This window comes from Zeus faber, assembly GCF_960531495.2.
Source record: "Zeus faber genome assembly, chromosome: 2".
NCBI lineage: Eukaryota > Metazoa > Chordata > Actinopteri > Zeiformes > Zeidae > Zeus > Zeus faber.
In genome coordinates, this window is record NC_137189.1 from 4698837 (window position 1) to 4722213 (window position 23377).

The following is a 23377-nucleotide window of genomic DNA, read 5'->3' on the forward strand; positions in this document are numbered from 1 at the left end:
CCATGAAATTAGGCCTGTGTTGTTCATGCAGGGGCACAATGAATGGATTAATGATGTTATTCAGGTTGTATGGGCTTGTCACTGTACCATTCACAAAGTGTAGGGCAGTTCTGTATTGACTAGACACACCTGCCCACACTGTAACACCACCACCACCAAAGGCTCGTCTGATGACAGTGGCTGATGCATAGCTCTCTCCTTGACGTGTCCGACATCGTTGGCGACCATCATTTCTGCTCAACGTGAATCGACTTTCATCAGAGAACAGCACTGAGGCCCACTGGTCCCGCGTCCAGCGTAAATGCTCCCTGGCCCGTGCAAGACGATGATGCCTGTGCCTGGTGGTGTGGTCAGGTACCCTTGCAGGTTGTCTAGCACGCAGACAACGCTGATGGAAACGGTTTCGAATGGTCTGACGTGACACTTGGGTGCCTCTCACCTCCCTTAAATGTGCCTGGAGTTGAGTGGCATTCATCATCCAGTTCCGCAGGGCACTGTTCACAATGAAGCGGTCATCAGTTTGGGATGTGGCCAAAGGACGTCAAGTTCTATGCCTTTCTGTGACTCTTCCAGTCTCTCTGTATCTCTGTTGGAACCTGCTGATGACACTCTGTGACACTCTAAGCTCAGTGGCCACTTCCCTCTGAGAACATCCTGTTTGAAGAGTCACAATGGCGAGGTACTGGTTGATCAGTTGTTAGGTGTCGTCTTGGTCTCATGATGTAAAAATGTGAACAGCATGATGAAGAGGACTGTTTAAATACCAATTCGAATTGAACCAGGAAATGTATTGGTCGATTCATGGATCAAACGCCTGTTGTGAATTTTGCCGTTCAGCTCGTTGTTAGAGAACAACAAATTGTGCAAAAAGTACTGAAACATTGAACAGTTGGACATGTGCATTCAAAAGTTTAGAGAAGTTCAAATTAAGTTCACCTGTAAAGGTTATAGTGTATCTTATCTTCATCCTGAAATTTCACCCGAAAGCCGAATATCCCTTACTTTTTGTGAGTAGTGTATGTGTGTGTATATATATAAATATATATATATATATAGATATAAATAAATTAAATCAGTGCTCGGTTCTAGGCACGGTTTAGACAAAAGTGAAAGACAGATGAAAAGGATACTTCGTGCATGGCGATATTGTCGACGAAAACGTGCTCAAGTTTGGCAGACCTAGTTGACTGCATTCACAACCAACTGCAACACTCCGGACAGCTTCACCGATGGCCTTACACCAAATTTAGAGAAAGTGGCCTGCATGTGAGGAAAGAGGATGTGCCTGGTTCTCAAGGAGCTGGATCCAAGAGGAGTGTCAATACGTGAAGCAAAACGTCTCAGAAGACGCAACTTCCTCTAGAGGCCCAGCTTCGTCTGGCAGCTGGACTCATATGATAAACCAAAACCATATGGTATTTGTGTTAATGGTTGCATTGACGAATTTTCAGGGGAAAGTATCTGGCTCAATGCCAACACAACCAGTCATGATCCAAAGTTGATTGGGGAGCTATTCCATTGAGGCACTGCAGCGTTGTATTTGTTTTTTTTGGGTGGGGCGGGGGGGTTGCTGTCTTAGAGTTGTGAAAGGGGGGGGGTCTTGGAACTGAAATTGGTCATGCCAGAGACTTTTGGCACTTCCTCCACATCAATCGACCGGATGAAACCCTCGACAGCTACTTGGAAGCGGTCAGTACCGCCAATCAAAGGAAAGAATACCGGTGGGGGTTTCTGCGCAAGGAATGTATGGAATTCTGGATTTCCTTGTTTGCAGACCTCAAAGACAAGGGGTTCTTCAATGGAGGGTTTTTGGACAAAAGCCTGAATCAGTTTAGCTGTATTGCGCTCATCCAAGTGAGTTGAATTGATATGACAATGGGTTGATGCTGGTGTGTGTGTGAAGGAGGGCTCGTGTGAGCGGGGGGGGGAGTAGTTAAAATATAATACAATGCACAATGCACAGGTTTTGGAATGCACACGCCATCAGGCCAACAAAGAATGTCAGCGTCCCCAGTGGTCGCCCCAATGTTATGCATGCACTGCCTGAACTCGACAGGACCACAGACGTCCTCGTCCTGGTTGAAAATGAAAATCTTCAGTTGTGCAAGAATGAGGGGACGGTAGCTCAGGAGGTAGAGCTAGCCGTCTCGTAATCTAAAGGTTGCTGGCTCAATCCCAGGCTCCTCCTGCTAGCATGCTGTAGTGTCCTTGAGCAAGACACTTAACCCCTGATGGCTGCGTCCGTCGGTGTTTGAATAATTGTAAGTCGCTTTGGATAAAAGCGTCTGCTAAATGTAATGAATGCATTTTTTGCCTGGCCATACCATGTGACCCAGATATATATGAACTAGATTCAAGAGATTCAAGAGGTTTATTTGTCACATACATATCCTGTACATACGTTCATACATATAAGCAGGGAAATGTCTTGAAACTATGCAATATGATTATGACTGAGTCTCGCCTGAATCTGCCCAGAGAGTATCAAGCTGTGAATTTATGCATGCATTTAAGAGATTTTATCAGCACATCCCTGTAGGCACTACACGGTCATTTAAGATCTGTGAGATGAAGCATTGATTTCAGGAGGGGCCAAATTCGGTTACATTAAGGCATTATTGTATTATTATACAATGAATTAATATTATTATTATTATTATTATTATTATTATTATTGTACTGTTACACAAGTTTTGGATGCAAAATAACACCCACAGGTAACTGAAAGTAATCAGATTGTCTTAGATCTTTAGTATACCAGTGGATCAAAGTGACAACAATTTGCAGGGTATGGATAATACTGAAAAAGTAACCTTCCCAATCCTGATTGAGAGAGAGAGAATGTTGTCACCAATTATTTCAAGATGGTAGATGGTAAAACTATCTTATTAGTCTTCTTTTCCACTAATTGTAATTGATTACAATTAACTTTGTAATATATATATATATATTTTTTTAACCTGTGCTGTCAGCATGCTGGGCATACAACACAAAGTAGTTGTATGCCATTGCATCCAGGACAGAGTTAGTCTGCAAGTGGAGTTTCTCAACCATCAAGAACTGCTGCAATAACTCTGTCTTATGGATGACCTGTAGAATGACAGGAGCACAGTTTTTGGTTATGGAGAGCCACCACCAACCCCCCTCTTTGGAGAACTATTTAACATGTTTGGGTCTATAAACAACTGATCACTACTCCAAGAGGGGGAGAATCACCACGGTGAGACAAATAAACATAGAAACAAACAACATTTACACAAAAACATAAACATTGGATGACAACATGAATTGAAAAAAAATGAATTAGGTCCAGGAAAACTGGAACTACAACTGGTCACGCGGCCTCTTCCTGTCATAGTTATGGCAGCAAATGAGGGAGGAAAGGAGAGGAATGCAGCCAGGAGGGTGCTGGGGTGCACTTGAAGCAGGTGTGGTGGTGTGTGCATGTGTGATGAGACCGCCTGTATGTGTGTGTGTGTGTGTGTGTGTGTGTGTGTGTGTGTGTGTGTGTGTGTGTGTGTGTGTGTGTGTGTGTGTGTGTGTGTGTGTGCGTGTGTGTGTGTGTGTTTGTGTGTAAGATGTCCACCGGTGAGTGTACATGACTTACTGGTGTAGAAGGTCGGTATTATGTTGCGGCGCCTCCAAGCAGTGGAAGGGGCCCCGAAGCCCCCCGAACTCTGCAGCCCTGTAGACACCCTACGGCTGCAGGAAAGCCCCGAGTACCCTGCCCTGTGGCCACAGAAGACCCCCAGGCCCCCAGAGAAGCCAGAGGGACGTGGAGCAACCCCCACGCCCAGCCCCGAGGAGCATGACCCAGTCCTAGGGAGCACGAGGAGACCCTGCACCCCAGGGACGCACACACACAACCAACCCCCAGATGCAGGCACAAGACGCAGCCGCCGACACAGAAAGCGGGCCACGGGCACAAGGCACAGACCGCAGGGTCGGATCCCGGCCCCACGGCGACAGACCGGCACCCCGCGGCTCGCCCGGCGAGCCGGCAGGGCCCCCATGCCCACCCACACCCCGCACAAGGGGGAGGCTTGCCCCACTGCAGCTGACCAGACGCCCCACCCGGCGTGAGTGCCAAGTGACCATACACGTAGCAGCATGTGCCCTATACATATATATATATATATATATATATATATATATATATATATAGTCATAATGTATTGTGCGCTGGTCATTATTGCAAAATAAACTACAAGAGTTGGTAGGGTGGTAGAACTCCATTTTTCAGGGTCTAGGATCATCCTGCCGGGTTTTATTTTTTTGCAGTGATGACCAGCACGCGTTTGTGTTAAATATATATAATATATGTAACATTTTCAATAGAAAATACAAAGAGGGTCTTCACTTATATTACATAAATATAAAAAGCTGGGAAGGTTACTTTATAAATATAATCCATTACCTGCTAATCTTTTTCACTTAGCTTTGAAATAATCAGATTACTTCATTACTTTTGGGTATTATTTGGCATCCAAAACTAGTAGAATATGCAATTAAGAAAACAATGTATTTAAGTTTGCATACAGTCATTTAATGGAAAGCATTGCAGTCTGACTCCCTCCTTGTGATGTCACTGTATGCGTCCATTTGCTAATAAGTTTTATGATAAAAATCCGAAAAAATAAACCAGACATGATGAGCCCTCAAATCCATTTCTTTTAGTTTCCTCATGGTTTATTGCGAGGTTTTTAACAGTGCAAGGACAAAACATTAGTGATCAGCCAGAACATGCAACATTTAATATAGCTTTTTATCTATAGGTACTGTATATACGTAGGAATTGACTTGGCAGCTGCAGCCGAAATTGAACATATACGAGGCTTCCGAAAGTCAAGAAGTGAAAATAGCATTACACATTACACTTTGTCACAACAATATCTCTCCTCTGAGTAAAAATTAAAACACATAATTAGAAGAATATTACAAAAATAAAAAATAAACACTATGAAACTCTGGGTAAGAGCTGTACTGTAAGTATATTGCACTTCTACTGAGGTCAAATTCAGCATTGAAACCTAGATTAATTTTGTCAACACATTTGAGGGAAGAGCCAGTGCAGATCTGCAGGACTCTTTGTGCTTTGCTTTGTTCAGCATTTTCACATAAAGCTGCAGGTGGTGAAGGTTGTCTGCAGGAGTGTAGTGGTGCCTGGAGAAGCGGGTAAAAAAGCAAAGGATCAAAGCAGAGGGAAGGTTAAACGCACTGTGTTATAAACAGTGACATGCACAGTAGGACTAACTAACTAAGAAAACTGCCGCTTAAACTGTTGTTTGACTTCAGGGAGTAAGGATCATTATGGAATTAACATTAGTCACAGAAGAGCAACCAATCAATATTGACCCACGGACTATAGGGTAAGAAGACTACATAATTATTAAGTGTTTATGTGAAGATCATCTCTTCATTAATGCACACATGCTGTGAGCTCTCAGTCTGGGTAGGCAGATAAAAAATAATAAAATAATAATTATATAAATAAATAAATAAATAAATAAATAAATAAATAAATAAATAAATAAATATATTTATATATATATACATAATAGATGTATTTTATTTTGTTATGCAGCATCATTGTCCAACTGCTCGCAATTCATCATTTATTCATCCAGTTATAGGTCCAGCAGCAAACAATCCTTATCAGTACACAGACTTCATCCACAGTGGAAGTGAAAATGCTGGTGTCTGCACCGGTGTAGATGTCTTCCTGGGTCGACCTGCACCTGACCACCAGAACCTGATCCGGGAGTAAGATTCAGGTCCACGTTTTATTATCACCTTGGGCACGCATTGGGTTGGTTCTGTGATATCTATAGAGGGAAAAATGGGTCCGGGTATTAATAGACTTTTAATGGTTGGTTCTAATAGGATCTCAGGACAAATGTCCCAGGTCCAAACTGGTTCTGAGTCTGGTGTTGGCACACCGATAATAACCACAACAATGCAGTTTGCATGTCACCCACAGCAGTCGGTCCTTCTTCGTGTTTCGCTCTGTGGAAAAACTTCTGCCCCTTATTTGGTGAAGATTTAGAAGCCTAGGTGTCTCCCATCGCTTAGAAGCATTCAAACCTTTATTCAAATTAAATCCTCGCAAAGTTTAGAAGATGCTAAATGCTGCCATCTTGTAAGCGAGCTCTCAAAGCTTTGAGTTGACATGATGATGTCAAGTGACGTGTACACGCTTGTTCAATCCACAAAGTACATGCCCAAGAAATGATACGTAATCTCTGTAATGTACATTTGCGCAGAAAGGCAGTGTAGCCCTATGCCTTTCCACGTAGATGTCGAACGGGACTGTGCATGTGCCCTGTGACACACCTGCCAGTCAAACTGTTTGACACGGCCAGCGCTCCATACCATGCAGTGCACACAAATCCAGAATTGAGGGGTGCTCTAGCACCCTCAGCACCCCACTGCACTTGCCTATGGGAAAATTTGCATTTATTCAGATGTGATTGGATCAGCCACTCGTTTACAAGACTGTTTCTCATGATTTGGCTGTTGCAGGACACTACTGAATGATGTGTATCAGAGGTGATTTAGAAGTGGGTATATGCAATGCCGACTGAAAAAGAGGTAGGTATACTCTGCATACCTGCGTATACTCTGCACTACGCCACTGGTTGTCTGAGAAGCAATCTATTATATATTTTGGCTCTTGAAGAATGGCTATATGAGCCATTGTTTGGATTACAGCTTTCATGTCATTCTTCAGAGGGAGGCAATGGGAGCCCATCTTTGTAAAAAGGTGAGGCAGGTCCTCTTCATCATTTTCCTCCAGTGTGCCTTGGAGAGCACAACAGAAGAGAGATAGGTGAGGAAAGAATTCCATGGATGGAGGCCAAGATAAAGGATTTGGAGAGCATCGCTGGCATTTCACCATGGTCTACCAATCCTTTAACCCAGATCCTTCCAACTGCTTGCCATTCAGTGTCAGAGAAACCCGACCTCATTCTTCGAACCTGCTCCTCTTCCCCTTCATACTGTTCAAGGAACTGCTCCCAGAATGCAGTGTAAATGTCTCTTGACACTCCAGCATCATATAATGTACGGCCTTCTCATTTATGAATTCCATCTTTAGAGTAGGTTTCATAATGTTGCTGTCCATGAAAGCAGCAATAAATCCCACATAACCTTTACCCTGTGAAATGTGTTGTGGATATTCTGAGTTGTCAGTTGAAGTTAATAGGGAAAGGTGGTTTCTTGAATGTGAAAGCTGGTGGGGAATGCATTTCGCTGTCCAGCTAGAAGGAAAAATGAGAGCAGCCATTTGCCACAGTTAGGACTATCTCTCAACATGTACCTAGGCTTTGTTACAATGTCTTTTCATTTTCTCTATCTTGACACTTAGCCCAAAGGATACCTCCATCGTTTTTGACATGTGGGTCGTATATTGTTCCTGCCTTGATTTGAGTTCATCTATCGGATGCTTGTTCAATATTCTTCTCCAACTGTAGATATTTGGTAGCCATTTTGGTGCCGATTTATCAATTCCATAGGTTTCCAATGTATCTCAAAATCTTCCTTCAACACCTTGTAGATGCACAAAATAAACAACATCATTTGAAAATGGCATAACCTATGGGTCTGCACTATTGACCTTTAAAGTGTAAATTCAAAATTTTGGAACCCTAGGCCACACTTACCACTGGTGTTGTTGATTTGTAGAGTCCTTTCTCAGTACAATCCATTCTCTTCTTCAGTTGTTCTGCAGCTCTGACAACCTGGCAGCAAACCAATGCAAAGTTAATTGGCCCCACGGTGCTGTATGTACAAGCCCTGAAATCAACACTGAAACCTACTCCACATTGCAGCTTAAGTAAGTTTCAGCACTTATTTCAGGGCTGGGTCATCCTAATCATCCTCTGGATTCCACTCAACCGTATCTGCCTGGTCCCCATCTATTTCTGCAAGGTCTTCAACAGTTATCAAACAGCAGAATATCAACAGAATATCATGGAGCTCATTTGAAGGCTGCATTGTGGTCATGACATTCTAAAATTGTTCAGTATTGTCATCACCTGAGTTGCTGTTGTGCCCTTGGACTGTGTGGGTTCTTTTTGCTTCTTTTGGTGTTGAATGAGAGTGATGCGAAAGCCTTGGCCTCTGGCCTTCTACTGTCTCAGATGTTGTTTGGAATGTTCTTTAGAACATCCTCCATTACCCTTATTCTCTGTTTTTGGGATCTTGGTTGTCTCTGGAGTTGTTGGCTCTATATGAAATACAAACAAGACATGAGTGTTTTATAATTTTCTACTCCACCCATCACAGAAGTAGTTTCAAATAATGAATTGAAATGAATGCAAAAATAATGATTATATTCTACCATCTCTACATATAAATATTAAGCATAAAATACATATATCCTTCAACCAACCTATCACCCAATTGATTCAATCCCCAATCCCCATCCCTTTCCCTGTTGTCATCATTGCTTCATAGTCTCATTCCTAATCTCACAAACCATTACCCAAGCATCACTGTTCCATCAAAGTCCGCGCTCCAATACCAGTAGATGTCTCTTTGAATCCCCAGCAGATGTCTGTTTGAATCCCTGTCAGATCCATGCTCAGTCAATCGTACATCTTTCATTCGTTCAAGCTGTGTCATTGTTAGGTCCATCCTCTATTAAGTCTTCATTGTATTCCACCACATCATTATCTGATGAAGATTTGTGGTCTGGGGGAGGCAATTTCTCTTTAGGGCAAATGTAAAATCTAATTTCAGTTTGGTTTGTTCATAGAGTTTACCAACAGTGGTGTCCATGGCAGTTTTGTTTTTTTTGAAAATCACAAACATTAAAAGCGAAGTCAGTTGCTAAGCACCCATGTGGGGAAAAAAGTTTGTACTAAGAAGTCATCACCGAAAACAGTTGCCACGGTGGAATGTCGGAAACCACGTCACGTAGAACGAAACCACGTCACGTAGATTAAACCACGTCACGTAGAATGAAACCGCGTCACGTAGATGAAACCACGTCACGCAGATGAAACCACGTCACATTTCCACTATCTCTGCAACAGTTGCCTTTTTTTCAAGCATCACATTTCTTGTTTATTGGCATGTGTTGCTGCAAAAGTGAAGCCATCCAATTTTATTCCTTCATGAGTTTTTTTTTCTGCAGATTTATTTTTCTGTCTTACCATCACATATAACTGCTTGGAGAACACATTTGACTTCACACACGGGGACCCCTGCTGCCTTTGATCGCATTTCTCTCAATTTAATCTCTTAATTTTTGTCGGAGAGCTCCTTTATCTGCGCTGGACACGGCTCATCGACTGTTGGCGGAAGGAGAGGACAGTCCCTCGGTCGTCATATGAACTGATATTCTTTAACATTCTCAGTCCTGTCAATCAATACATTTTACACCTCAGTACTTAAAAAAAACACAAAGGTGACGGAATGATGGAATGTCACAAGTTTGATCCCCAATGTACCAGAGCCAGAAACAAAACAACAAATGGTCTGTCTGCCCTGCGATATGTGATGTCACAGAGAAAACACCCAAGATGAATTTGTGATACTAAAGTGAAATTAACCTCATTTTGGTGTACAATAATCTTAAACAAATATGGTCTCTGATTCAATAACAATGGAGCAACCCCAGAATTTTTATGTGATGACATGTTGGAGACGGTCTTTGACGTTGGAGTCTTAGTTAGTTTCCATCCCATGTTCAGGTCGCACATGTCATAATTTAGGGTGTAAGCTGTAAAGTTTAAAGGCTAAGTTGCAAAGGCATGTATGAAGTGTTTTTCCTCTAAACAGAGTTGCTGCTGCGGTTAGGCTACTTTTGTCACAGCCCCAGCCCTGCCTTTCTGTCTCCTTATGTGTCTCTCCTTCCTTTCCCTCTTGTGTTTAGTATGTCCATGTCTGAGGTTGGCGTCGGGCTGGGCCAGGACTGGGGCCGAAGAAAAGCGGGTCCTGAGGTCGAGGAACGCGGCCTCGGTCGCGGGGGTCCACTGGAAGGCCACTGCGGTGGAGGTAAGGGCTGAGAAGGGAGCAGCGATGCGACTGAAGTAACGGATGAAGCGCCGGTAGAAGTTTGCAAACCCGAGGAACCGTTGGAGCTGCTTCCTATTGGCTGGGGTTGGCCACTCCACCACGGCGGCCACCTTCTTGGGGTCCATCTCTAGCCTCCCTCGGCCAATGATGAACCCTAGGAAGGAAATGGATGGAACATGGAAGACACACTTGTCGGCCTTAACAAACAGACGGTTTTCCAGGAGGCGCTGCAGCACCAGGCATACATGCTTTACGTGGTCGGAGAGGGATTTGGAGAAAATCAAGATGTCGTTGAGGTAAACAAAGACAAATGAGTTGAGCATGTCCCGGAGGACATCGTTAATTAAGGCCTGGAAGACCGCTGGGGCATTTGACAGACCAAAGGGCATAACAAGATACTCAAAGTGTCCGAGCGGGGTGTTGAATGCGGTCTTCCACTCGTCCCCTTCGCGGATGAGGACCAGGTGGTAAGCGTTGCGGAGGTCGAGCTTGGAAAAGTGGGTGGCACCCTGGATGGGGACGAAGACTGAATCCATCAGGGGCAAGGGGTACTTCGTCGTGATGTCGTTCAGTCCCCTGAAATCAATGCAAGGACGGAGGGTCTTGTCCTTCTTCGCAACAAAGAAGAACCCTGCACCTAGCGGAGAAGACGAGGGGCGAATAATCCCGGCAGCGAGAGAGTCGCGGATGTAAGTCTCCATGGCCTCCTGTTCGGGCCGGGAGACGTTATACAGGTGACTGCAGGGGAGGGGGGCGCCTGGCAGGAGGTTGATTGCGCAGTCATAGGGGCTGCGGATAGCGCTATCCTTACCATAGGATGGTAAGGATAGCGCCCCCTGCTTGCTGAAGACCGGGGCCAGGTCCAGATATTGCGATGCTCACGCTGCCCGAGCGCCAGTCCATCTGAGGGTTGTAGGTCTGGAGCCAGGGGTACCCCAGAACCACGGGGTTCAGTGGGGAATCAATGAGGAAGAATCTTAAAGACGGGTTAGGGTTAGGTGGGGAAGGTGGTTGCCAGAGAGTAGCAGCTTGAGGGGAGCTGTCTGGTGGTTAATCCGGGTCAGATGTGACCCGTTCAGCCCCTTGACCTCTAGCGGTGCGGGGAGAGGGACGGGTGTCAGCCCTAGCTGGCGTGCTAGTCCCTGGTCGAGAAAACTCGCATCCGCCCCGGAATCTATGAGAGCGGAGGAAGAGCGTGTTATATCTCCCCACGAGAGGGTAACTGGGAGCAGCGGACGGGAGAGAGGGTTGGCGCTGGAGCAACCGGAACGTAACCCTACCGAGGAGTCGCCCTCTCATGGCCGGACCGGGCAGGTGGCTCGGAGGTGTCCCAGCCGGCCGCAATACAGACAGGCGCCGGTCTGTATGCGGCGTGCTCGCTCCTCGGGGGAGATCCGGGAGCGACCAAGTTGCATTGGCTCGGCATCGGAGAGAGTCGGGGGACTTCTGAGGCGCCCAAGAGTAGTGGGCGCTGGAGACCGGGGCGTGGCCGCCCAGTCGGGAGGCACGGACTGGAGGCTCGCCCCCTCCCTCGCGCGCTGGCGCTCCCGTAGCCGGTTGTCCAGGCGGATTGCGCTCTCTACTAGCTGGTCCAGGTGCGTGGGCTCGTCCCGCCGCGCCAACTCGTCCCGCAACTCGTCGTTCAGGGCGTGCTGAAACACGTCCTGCAGTGCTCCGTCATTCCAGCCGCTTTCCGCGGCTAGAGTCCGGAACTCGACGACGAGGGAGGCGATGCTACCCTGGCGGAGGGAGAGGAGTCTTCTGGCGGCCTCCTTGCCGCAAACTCGGTGGTTGAAGACTCTCCTCATTTCGCGGGTGAACAGATCGTAGGAGAGACTCACGGGGCCCCCCTGACTCCAAACCGCCAAACCCCAGCTGAGTGCCGCCCCTCTCAGGCAGGAGATGAGGAACGCGATGCGGGCACTATCGGAGGTGTACGACGACGGCCGCTGTTGGAAAACCACCGCGCACTGCACAAGGAAGGCACGGCAGGTGCCAAAATCGCTGTCGTAAGGCGCTGGAGCCGGAACTTGGGGCTCAGGGGTGACGAGAGAGGCGCTGGGAGCCCTGGTGGGGGAAGGAGGGCGGGTCGGAGGAGCAGGGGGGGCCACTGGGGCCGGAGGACCCTGCAGGCTGCTGACGGCCGCCGAGATGGTCCGGAGGTGTTCCGCGATGTCCCGGAGGGCCTGGTCATGATGCCCAAGCAACACTCCTTGGTCCCGGAGTGCGCGGCGGAGCCCTTCTGTGTCGGCTGAGTCCATGTTTTCCTGGCCAGACCATACTGTCACGACCAGAACTAGGAGGGACCCAAACGCACGACACAGGGAGACGGGAGGCAGGCAAGGGATGTTTATTAGCCGGGACGGTGGAGCTGGCCGGGGGGACCCGGTCGGGTGGGGATGGAGCAGGGCAGGGCAGGGCAGGGATGATGATGACCAGGAGATGGGGTCCAGGATCCGGGTGGGGAGACGGGGAACCAGGCTGGATGGAGATGGACGGAGAGCCTTGGTCGACGAGCGGAGACAGGCAGGTAAACCGGGCTGGCTGGACTTGGAGAGACAGACTGGGTCGACGAGAGGAGACAAGCGGGTAAGGGGAAGGCGAGACAACAAGACATAAACTAGGAACTAGGAACTAGGAACTAGGAATTAGGAATTAGGAATAGGAACTTGGAAGGGAGCCAATAGCGATACAACTCAGGGAAAGCTAGTCGGTCTGGCAAGGAATGGCTGGGAAGCTGGGGCTAAATACTGTGCAGGTAATTGATCCCAGGTGTGTGCAATTGGGCTTGAGTAGGGAGCTGCAGATGGGGCAAGGGCGGCCTCTAGTGGCGCTGGGAGGCCGTGGGCCTAACAACTGTGCTGTATTATCCCAAACACTACCTCACTTTATTCACATTCACATGCCACATTAATTCACATGCCACTTTAATGCACATATCTGTATATACATAAGCATATTCCCTCCATCTATTCCATTTTATTTCATTTTATTTTTATTGTATTTTATTTTATTCTATATATTTTTATTTTATTCTATAAGTATTCAACTTACTGTATTACGTTTTAGGAGTCAGTTAGTCGGTCTATTAGAAAGATTTTTTTTTCCTAGGACATATTGTGTGTTATCACCGGGTGCGTTGCATTACATTTCACTGCATATATGTATGAAAGTATGGATATGTATGTGATAAATAAAAATTAAGAATCTTGAATCTTGAATCTTGAAGCAGTGATGCTGCGCTTTGGACTGAAGGATGGCTGGCAGGTCAGGAATAAGTTTTGAGGTTGAAATGCAAAGGACGTCACCGAGATGGCTAAGAGTCATTTTGGTTCTCAATCTGCTTTTGTTCAGAGTTAACAGAGAAAATGTTTGCTCACTTATGTATGTATTATGAGCCGAACAGACTCATCATTCTTTTTGCGTGGCGTCTCTTCAGAGGAAACTTGGCCTTTCCCATGTTCCGGTAGAAGTTGGGTAGGGAGAGAAGCTGATGTTGATTCGTCAGAGAATTATCACACTGCATTTCGATAAGTTCTAATTGCTGACTCTCTTCTACTTCTTCTGCATCCATCAGGAAGGGAGTCGAGAACAGCTTGATTTCTTTCTCAATGATAGAATCTTGGAAGTGCTGACTGTATTCTGTCATGAGAGATGTAATCACGGACACATATTTCTCCTTTTTAGCAGGAGCTTGGCCTTTGGAAAAGCAAATTTGATTTCGGACATCGTGGGGAAGTGTGCAACATTAAAGTTGGGTAGTTGTGTCTCAAAGAGACAGAGCTTCACACAATGCTTTCATGTGCGCATAAAGTTGTGATACAAGCTGGTCTTTGCCTTGTTGGCTCTTGTTCAGTGTGTTAAGATGATAAGATCAACTAAAAAAGCCAGGTCTGCCAACCATAGAGGGGTACTCAGCTCATAAAGAGGTCGGTCCTTCTCTTTCAAAAACTGGTTGATTTCTGATCTCAGGGAATAAAACCGCTGCAGCATGGAGCTGCGACTTAGCCAGCACACATCGGAATGTTAGAGTAGGTCCCCATATTCAGCATCGACATCCGATAGGAATGCTTGAAATTCTCCGTGGTAGAGCCCCCGTGCTCGAATTATGTTGACAGTTGTCAGAACAGTGTTCGTCACATCGCCAAGCTGGACTTTCTTGCTACAGAGGGCTTCTTGGTGGATGATACAGTGCATTTTAACAGCCTCACCTCCACTCTCTTGCAGACACCATAGAGGCCATTCCTTTGTGCTCACCTGTCATTGCTGGAGCCCCATCTGTTGTAACTCCACATAGCTTGACCCATTTAAATCCCATCTGGTCAATTGCATCAGACACAGCTTCAAAAATGTGCTTACCCCTTGTTGTGACCTTTAGACTCCTAAGATCAAGCAGCTCCTCCATAATGCAAAAGTTACGTTATCTCCCCGCAAAAAAACTTAACAGCTGTGCGGGGTCTGTGGCATCTGTACTCTCATCACATACAATCGAGTAAAAATCAAAAGCACAAGCTTTATCTGACGCTTGATGTTTTAAGTTAGCTGACAAGTCTTCGATTCACCGCACAACTGTGTTTCTGGATATGCTAACGTTGTTGAATTCTCATTCTTTGATCGGTCTTGTTTTGTGGAGAAGCTGCTTTGTTCAAGAAAGTAGCTCCAACTAGTGTTAAAACTAAGAAGTACAATATACTCAAGCGCGAGTTTCATGTGTGAGCCATATTCCATTATATTATTAGAATTTTCTGCGGGCCAATTAAAAATGGACCACTGGCCTAGTTGGCCCTGATGTAGCGGTACATCACTGAGTCACTCTCTACAGGTATCATCCAACCTTCTTTTTCCCCGGTGGGACCAGGATTCTTCTTTCTGGCTAAGAAGGACGGGTCCCTACAACCCGTATTGTTTATCGTGGACTCAATAACATCACAGTTAAAAACAAGTATCCTCTGACTCATCAGTTCTGCCTTTGAACCACTGCATGGTGCCACAGTCTTCAGTAAGCTGGACTTGCGTAACTCCTACCACCTTGTATGCATCGGGAGGGGGACAAGTAGAAGACTGCATTAAACACACGACTAGGCCACTTTGAGTATTTAGTGATGCCTTTAGGCCTATCCAATGCCTCCGCAGTATTCCAGGCCCTCTTCAATGATGTGCTGAGAGATGTCCTGAACCGATGCCTTGACTTAGATCTTCTGACCTGTGTGACCCGTCTGAACACAAGCTCAAAAGCGAAAGGCTCCTGGAGAATATACTTTTTGTGAAAGTGGAGACGTGCAAGCTCCATGTGAACTTATTTGGCTACATGATTTGGTCTGGGTACGTGAGGATGGACCCAGAGAAGATCCACGCTGTCACTGAATAACCGGTTCCCTCCACCCGCAAGAATCTGCAGCAGTTCCTGGGCTTCGGCAAATTCTACCAGTGTTTTATTAGGGACTACAGCAGAGTTGCAGCCCCTCTCACCAGACTCACCTCCCCCGCGGCTCCCTTCGCCTGGAGTCCTGCTGCTGAAGAACCCTCTGCCGGCTCAAAGAACGCTTCATTTCAGCTCCCATCCTGGTCCAGCCCAATACCTCTTGGCAGTTTGTCATTGAGGTTGATGCCTCCAATGTAGGACTGGGGGCCATCCTCTCCCAGCACTCTGGTCCTTACTCCAAGCTTCATCCCTGTGCCTTCTTCTCACGTCATCTCTCCCCGGCAGAGCACAACTAGTTTGATGTAGGCAACGGCAAGCTAATGGCTATTTAGCTTACCCTGGAGTGGAGGCACCAGCTTGAGGGAGCTGAACAGCTGTTCGTAGTTTGGACGGACCACAAGAACCTTACCTATATTCAGTCCGCCAAACGCCTTAACTCAAGTCTAGCCCTTTGGGCCCTGATTTTTGGACAATTAAATCTTGCCTTTACATATCGCCCAGGGTCCGAGAACATCAAGCCAAATGCCCTCTCCTGCCAGTTTGACTTTGGAGCCACCTAGTCCCGACACCATCCTACTCTCCACCTGTGTTCTTGTGGCCCTGTCTTGGGAGATCAAGTTGGTGGTACGGGATGCTCATAGGGCCCAACCCAATCCTGGAGGTGGGCCTCCCAACCTCCTGTTGGTCCCGGACTCCTTTCATTCTCAGGTTCTCCGGTAGGGGCACAACTCAAGGTTTTCATGTCACCCTGGTGTGGGATGGACGTCTCCCTTCTAAAAAGAAGTTTCTGGTGGCCCTCTATGGCTACAGACACCCGGAATTCGTCCTGGCGTGCACCATCTGTGCACGGAGTAAGGCCTTGCACCGCCCCCTGGCAGGCTTACTTCGTCCCTTATCTACTCCCAGCCGCCCCTGGTCACACATTGCCCTGGACTTTTTCACTGGCTTGCCCCCCTCTGAGGGGGCATGAGACACATGCAAGAAATTGCAATCCACATGCAAGAAATTGTCTACCTGGTTCCTTGGCCCTTTTGAAATAACCTGCATAATTAACCCTACTGCAGTCCAGCTCCGTCTTTCACGCATTATGCGCATCCCCCCGACCTTCTATGTCTCTCAGGTCAAACCTGTCTCCACAAGCGCCCTCTGCCCTCCGACCATTCCTCTGTCACCCGCCCAGATCATCAAGGACCACCCCAACTCTACAGTCAACCGGCTCCCAGATGTCTGCCGCCGGGGCCTCCAGTACCTGGTGGACTGGGAGGGCTAAAGTCCTGAGAAACGAAGCTGGGTGCAGTGGTGCTCCATCTTGGACCTTTTCCTCATCCGCGAGTTCAACTTGACCCACCCGGGAAGACCTTTGGGGGTCTTGTATCTAGTATGTCCATGTCTATACCTGTCAGTGCAGCATGGGCTTGGCTCCAGGTTCCAGGCCTGGCTGGCACAGCTGCTCCTCATCACCACTCTCCATAAGAACCTCATCCAGACCTCGTCTGATTGTACTGTTACCTAGTGTGGTATTCTCCAGACTGCTCTCTGTTGAATTCTTATGTATTTGTTGCTCCTTGCCTTGTCTGACCCTTTCCGCCCCTCATCTCCAGAAAGCCTGCCTTCCTGTCTGCCTATGCCTCACATCCAGCCTGTCCACACTCGGAGCCCTGTGCCTTCAGCCTGCCCGCTCAGACCCCCGAACGACCCACCTGCCCTTTATACCATTCCCACATCATCTTATTCCCCCTTTGTAAATAAAGCTTCTATATTTTCCCCGTACTGTGTGCTGCATCTGAGTCTTATCCGCCTCGTTCATGGCAACTACTAAGAAACCAAGGGTTGGCAATAACATTAATGCCCTTTTGGCTGTGGAACATCCTCAGGATTGGCCGCGAAACCAACTTCTCTTGACCTCGAGGAACTGAAGATCTTCCACCACGGCACGTCTTTCTAGAATTAATGTTAATGTCCAACCTAGATAGAGGTTTTCTAAATACATCGTACATGTAACAATGTTACATATTACAGACTTGGCTATGTAACGCAACACTACGGGGACCATCAATGTTTTATAAAGACCTTGGTGTAATGTTAGCTAATGCTGGCCAGGAAGAATATAACATTCACTTTCCGAGTGTTTTAGTTCAAGATAACGATACAGACACAAATGTTGCATGCTAATGCAAGGTAGTTAACATCACTAGGTCGCTAAGCTATTGAAAGTTGTTAATCAAGTAAACAATGCCTTCCGTTTGGTAAGGGTAAAGTTACCACTAGCTGTAATGTTAGTGAACGAATGCGCATACTTGGAGAACTTACCATGAATTACTTCTGTACAAAAGAGGATAACGTTACAAGGGTGAATGACAAATGACATAATTGTACAACGATGCGGAAATCCTTTGACCTATTCACACTCTTTTTCTACTACATACAACTACTGTTGGGGTTTGATCTATTGCGAGATAACGCAATAGCTGTTTTTTTCACACCCATGTCCCCTTAGGCGCTCAGTAGCTTCGGGTTATGGGTTATGTATTAATATATATTTAGCCATACTTCAAACATCAACTTCATGCTCCGTCTCAGTTCGGGCCACAACCGGTTGGACTTTGACTGGAGGGCATACGCTCACCACTTCACTCCGTTCCTTCCTCTTCCCCAAAAAATGGATGAGGGTTGCCGGGTAAATTCTATTGGAGTGAATAGGAGTGAGACATGTCTCCCTTTGAGACCTGCTGCTTCAAACGGTCGCACTATGACCAGGCAACCGGGCAACCAGGCATCCGGACCACGTGTAAACAAGACAAGCAGCATCTCTGGGGGTGAGCGAGGAGAGAGGGAGAGAGAAAGAGAGAGAGAGTGAGCGAGAGAGAGAGAGAGAGAGAGAGAGAGAGAGAGAGGCAGAGAAGTGTTTGTGTTTGTTTTCTGATCAATTCCATACATAGTGCATGAGTTACCTGAAACTACCAACAGAAAGTAAAGTTCTTCTCCTCCGCCCGAGCAGCAGCAGGCGAGATGGAGAAAAAAGCTAGGAGAGATGTAGAGATAGAGAGAGAGAGAGAGAGAGAGAGAGAGAGAGAGAGAGAGAGAGGGAGAAAATTGTGCACTAGGTAGGTTGGATGAGGATGAGAGGCATGATGCTTTCAAAGGCCCGTCGTGTGTGTGCATCTGTGTGTGTGTGTGTGTGCATGTGTGTGTGTGTCTGTTTGCGTGAGAGAGAGCGAGAGAGTGGATGCGAGTGGAAGAGGTAAATAGGTGGAGAAATGTGGTAGAGAGGGAGAGAGATAGGGTTTCTGAACAAATAATCGCTATTAAAGTGATAATCTGTAAGATTTTTATGCAAACAAAAAAAAAAAATCAAAATTTGTTTCTACTTATTTGAGCTGGTACTTTTTAACAAACAGCCATTAAATGCATTTTTATTATGTATTTGCTCCTCTATATGCAGTTTTCTGTTGTTGGTGGCGGGGTCCGCCACACGGAAAGTGAAAGGCAGTCGCAGGGAATTACTTGAAGCAGTGTAGGTCGTCATAGTCGCTAAAATCTCGATAGGAACAAACATTCACAAAAAAATGTATCCCCACCAACTCAAGTGATTTAGAAAAATGAATTTGATCGTGAGGTGTCTGAATGAGGGCCCTGGGTTCTCAAGAATCAAAGCCCATTGTATCGTGATTGTATGGTATAATTACTAATGTATGTTACTTTTGATTCATTGCTTCCATGTCATACTGAGAACGAAAAAAACAACGGGTCTATTCAGAGGCCCTATGGGAGAGGAAATATGCTGATGTCTCCAGCCTGGCCAGAGGAGGAAATGTGTAGATTTACGTCGGACAAGTGCTGAACTGTAACCTATGAGAAAAGAAAGTATTTGACATGCAGGACCACAACGTGTTTTTGGGAGGTGTGCGCTTATTGCCTGTCCGTTACTTTACTTATCTCTTGCTTTCCACCCCTCTCAGGTAAAGTGGTAATTTATCTAATAATCTGTGATTACGCTAAGTTTTTCGACTAAGTCTTCCCTTCTTCTAATCGCCAGATTTTTTTTTAAGTTCTTGTTCACTTGAAGCGGTGGGGATTTTTTTTTCATCCAAATTTTTTTGTTTTTTTTCCCAGCCAATTCACCGCGGCTGCCTTTCACTTTTGTGGGGAAAGACGGACCCCGCCACCAACAACGGTTCCAGGGCCGTCTTAGAGCGAAGACGAGAGTGCACCGGGAAGTTGGAAAAACACTGAAACGTTGTGGTTTTGAATGGAATTCTGAGAATCCTCTGGTGTGATCTACCCACACAACACATAATCTGATGGATTACCACTTCGAGTGTCAGATAGTGAGTGAAAACCAAAACATTTGGATTGCTACTCAATGGAGGTGTAAATGAAACCTATGGAACCTTGACAAATGAAAATACCAAATTGCCATCATAAATATTAATCCGCAACCAGCGGTGCATTGTGACCTTCACTATTATCCGTGTTCTCAGCATTTGTCCAAAGCAAACAGTGGTGTTTCCTTTAATTAATGTTTACTTTTACTTTCAAACTTTTTTTTAAATAAGGGTATAACAGAGGTATAAGCATGTATGGCCCTTGCTTGTTATGCACACGTGTGTGTGTTTTAACTTCAATTTACTCCAAGGTGTGTGTGACAGCATCATTAACAGGCAGAAAATAAGCTCACAATGGGGGCTTGCTTCTCTGTGTAGGTTGGCGCTGCAGAAGCTTTATGGCCGGTTTTGGGGCGTGACTTATGGATTGTCGTGGCTCAGACGATATATCTCCTTCCATCCCTCTCCTCTTCCTTTCTTTGCTCTTCTTTATGGCTCTTCAATCGTTAGATTGCTGGCGCTGTCCAGCCCTGTGGAGGTGTCCTTGGCTCCTATTTCACTGGATCCCAACCCCATGGCTGTCCGCTCTTAACCTCCTTGATGAAATACACACGTATGGGCTGAACGTGTCCCTGGAGGATGTACAGGTTGAGGAACACATTTCTTAAAGCACCATGGGTATTGTTAGTGTACTGGTAGTATATCCGTCATTGTCCCCTGCATTCAATTTACCACATTCATATGGTGCTATTCTAGTCTTGCATCCACTCAAATACAAATACTTGCAACCATTTTACAAAACAGGCCTCACATTCACCCATTCACACACAGATGGTGGCGGCCACCGTGCAAGGAGCACACCAGCTCATCGAGAGCAGTTAGGGGGTTCAGTGTCTGGCTCAAGGACACTTCGATGCGCTGTCAGGAGGAGCTGGGGATCGATCCAGGAACCCTCTGATTAATAGACAACCTGCTCTGCCTCCTGCGCCACCGTCCCCCCGTGCGTCTATACCAGAATGTGTGTTTTTTTGTGTGTGTGCGTGTGTGTACCTACTGGGGGGATCCATCTACCTAGTTCAAATAAATAAAAAAACAATTGATTGCAGTACATGCCATGGCCACATGTGACAGCATTTAGCACAAATTAACTAACAGTGATCCGGCTCATCGAGAGCACCGAAACATTGTTGTCTTGAGGGAGTAGTGGTTTCTTGGCGGTCGTATGTTAAAACAGTCGTATGTCGAAGCAATTTTTCCCATATACACCACGTTCATATTTTTATATGATTTCCTTCTTGGTTTCAATGGGAGTCATTGCCCTTTTCTTTTTCCCATCATCCTTCTTCTTAGGACTCATCATGAAGGGTGAAAATAAACAAAATACACAGCACAAACACAGTAAATATGAAAAAAATATAGATAAGCCACGAACCACCTGCACACACGATATAGGTCGCCCGTTGACTGACTGCTGACTGAGTGCTGACTGACTGCTGACTGGCCGCTGACTGAGTGCTGACTGGCTGCTGACTGGCCGCTGACTGACTGCTGACTGGCTGCTGACTGACTGCTGACTGGCCACCGACACGCCAACTGCAAATTTCCACGGTTGTATCTTGGAGCAGTCGGCCGCAAGACAAATTTTCGCGACTATTGATACTCGTATCTTGGATTAGTCGTAAGTAGATGCAGTTGTAAGTCGAGGTACCACTGTATCACAAGAATTTATAAAGTACGAATTAAAAATGACTATTAGATGAGCAATTCTGACATCACTGTAAAGTGTTGCAACACTAAAGAAACAACCCTGTTAAACAGTGTTTGCTTTTGTGCCTTTTGAGGAGAACTTTTCCGTTCAACTTTATTCTTTTAACTTGTTTCCAGTTAAAGCCCATTAATTGAATGTGTATAGTTGGTCTTTCATAAAAGTGTCACATTTGGCACGTTGGACACTCTAATAGTTCCATAATAGAAGACGTCTATCACTGCAGTGTCTTTTCTGTAGAATGGGAGACAATCTGCTTAGTTCACTGTTGTTGAATATCCTCTCAGAATGTCCATTTCAGTGAAATTGGGCAAAAGTTCATGCAGCGACTGTACATTTACTATTCGACTTAATATCGACTTTCTAAAGTTGAAAAGCTGACTTTTCATTGGCAAAAAAAAAAAATCTGTTGTGGTGCAGCCGCCATATACCTCAACAGATGCGAACCTTGTGTGTCCATGCAATGGTTTATGACTGAACCGGACACGCCTTTGCCAAGACTTTGGCGGGGAAGCCACAAGCTCATCCATTCATGAGTGCACGCACACATTTGGAGTCCAACCTTCTCTCATCTCGCCTCCTTCCACTGGGTGTCAGGAGTCTTAGCCATGGTCCTGGTCCTGGTCCTGGTCCTGGTCCTGGTCCTGGTCCTGGTCCAGGGGCTCCGCAGGGCTCCTCAGGGGACCGGACTGCGCCATGAGATCTGATTCCTGGACCAGGAAGACAATCAAACGGGCAAGTTTTGGCGAGAGAGAGGTTCCCCGCCCACTGAATACTGATGTGGGAGCGGGGCGCTGGACAGGCCGGGCTCAGGGAGGCTGAAGGAACCTGGGGGCGAGGGGGTGAATGCCTAAAGAGCCGGTCTAACCTCCACATTCTGCAGGGACAGAATGGAGGGAGGGTGGTGGATGCGTGGCGGTTTTGGAGGTTTGGATGTTTGGAGGTTTGCGATGTTTGGGATGTTTGGATGTTTGGATGCTTGGAGACCCAGCGTCAGCTTGAGAGAGCCTGGGTTCCTCTGATGTTCTCCCTTCTGATGTTTGATGTGAGAAAAACAAGGTGTTTCAAACCCAAATATGCCTTTTGTCCTCAGTGTTTGGAGCATCTATCTATCTACAGTATCTATCTATCTATCTATCTATCTATCTGTCTGTCTGTCTGTCTGTCTGTCTGTCTGCCTGTTTATCTATCTAATGTATATATATCTATCTAATGTATATCTATCTATCTGATGTATATTGTAAATCTATAAACTGTATATCTATCTACCTATCTTTATTTACATGCTCGATGATCGTAACTCCCATATTCTTTGTATGCTTGCGAAATGAAAAATGAAACCATATACCTTATACCAGTGCAATATCTAAATAATAATTGAATAGGGCCACTGGTTCTTTTGAAAGCAAGTTTCAAAACTTCCAAAGCTCCTGTGGCAGAGGAAATGACCCCAGACATTGAACGGTGTTGTACTGCAGGCGAGGTTTTGCATACAAAGTGTTAGAGGTCCATAAAGTGCCGCCTCAGCCGACCCCCTATCTGATAATTTAATGAGAGCAGACAGTTTTAATCTAATGCAATGAGATTATTATTATTATAATAAAGATGGAATGCGGCCAAGCACCCGAATATAAGTACATTACACGATATTAGATGTCCTTCGACTTGCAATATTTATGGTATTCTACATCAACTATTATATTCTTCAATATGGTAATGGAGGGAGATATGGGTTCACCACCCCCCTTTAAAAAACAACAACCTGTGCAGCAGAATGAATGACTCCTCCTCTAAAAAAGAAAGGCTTGTGCCTTTAAAGTCAGTTAGCTAAGTCATTTCTGT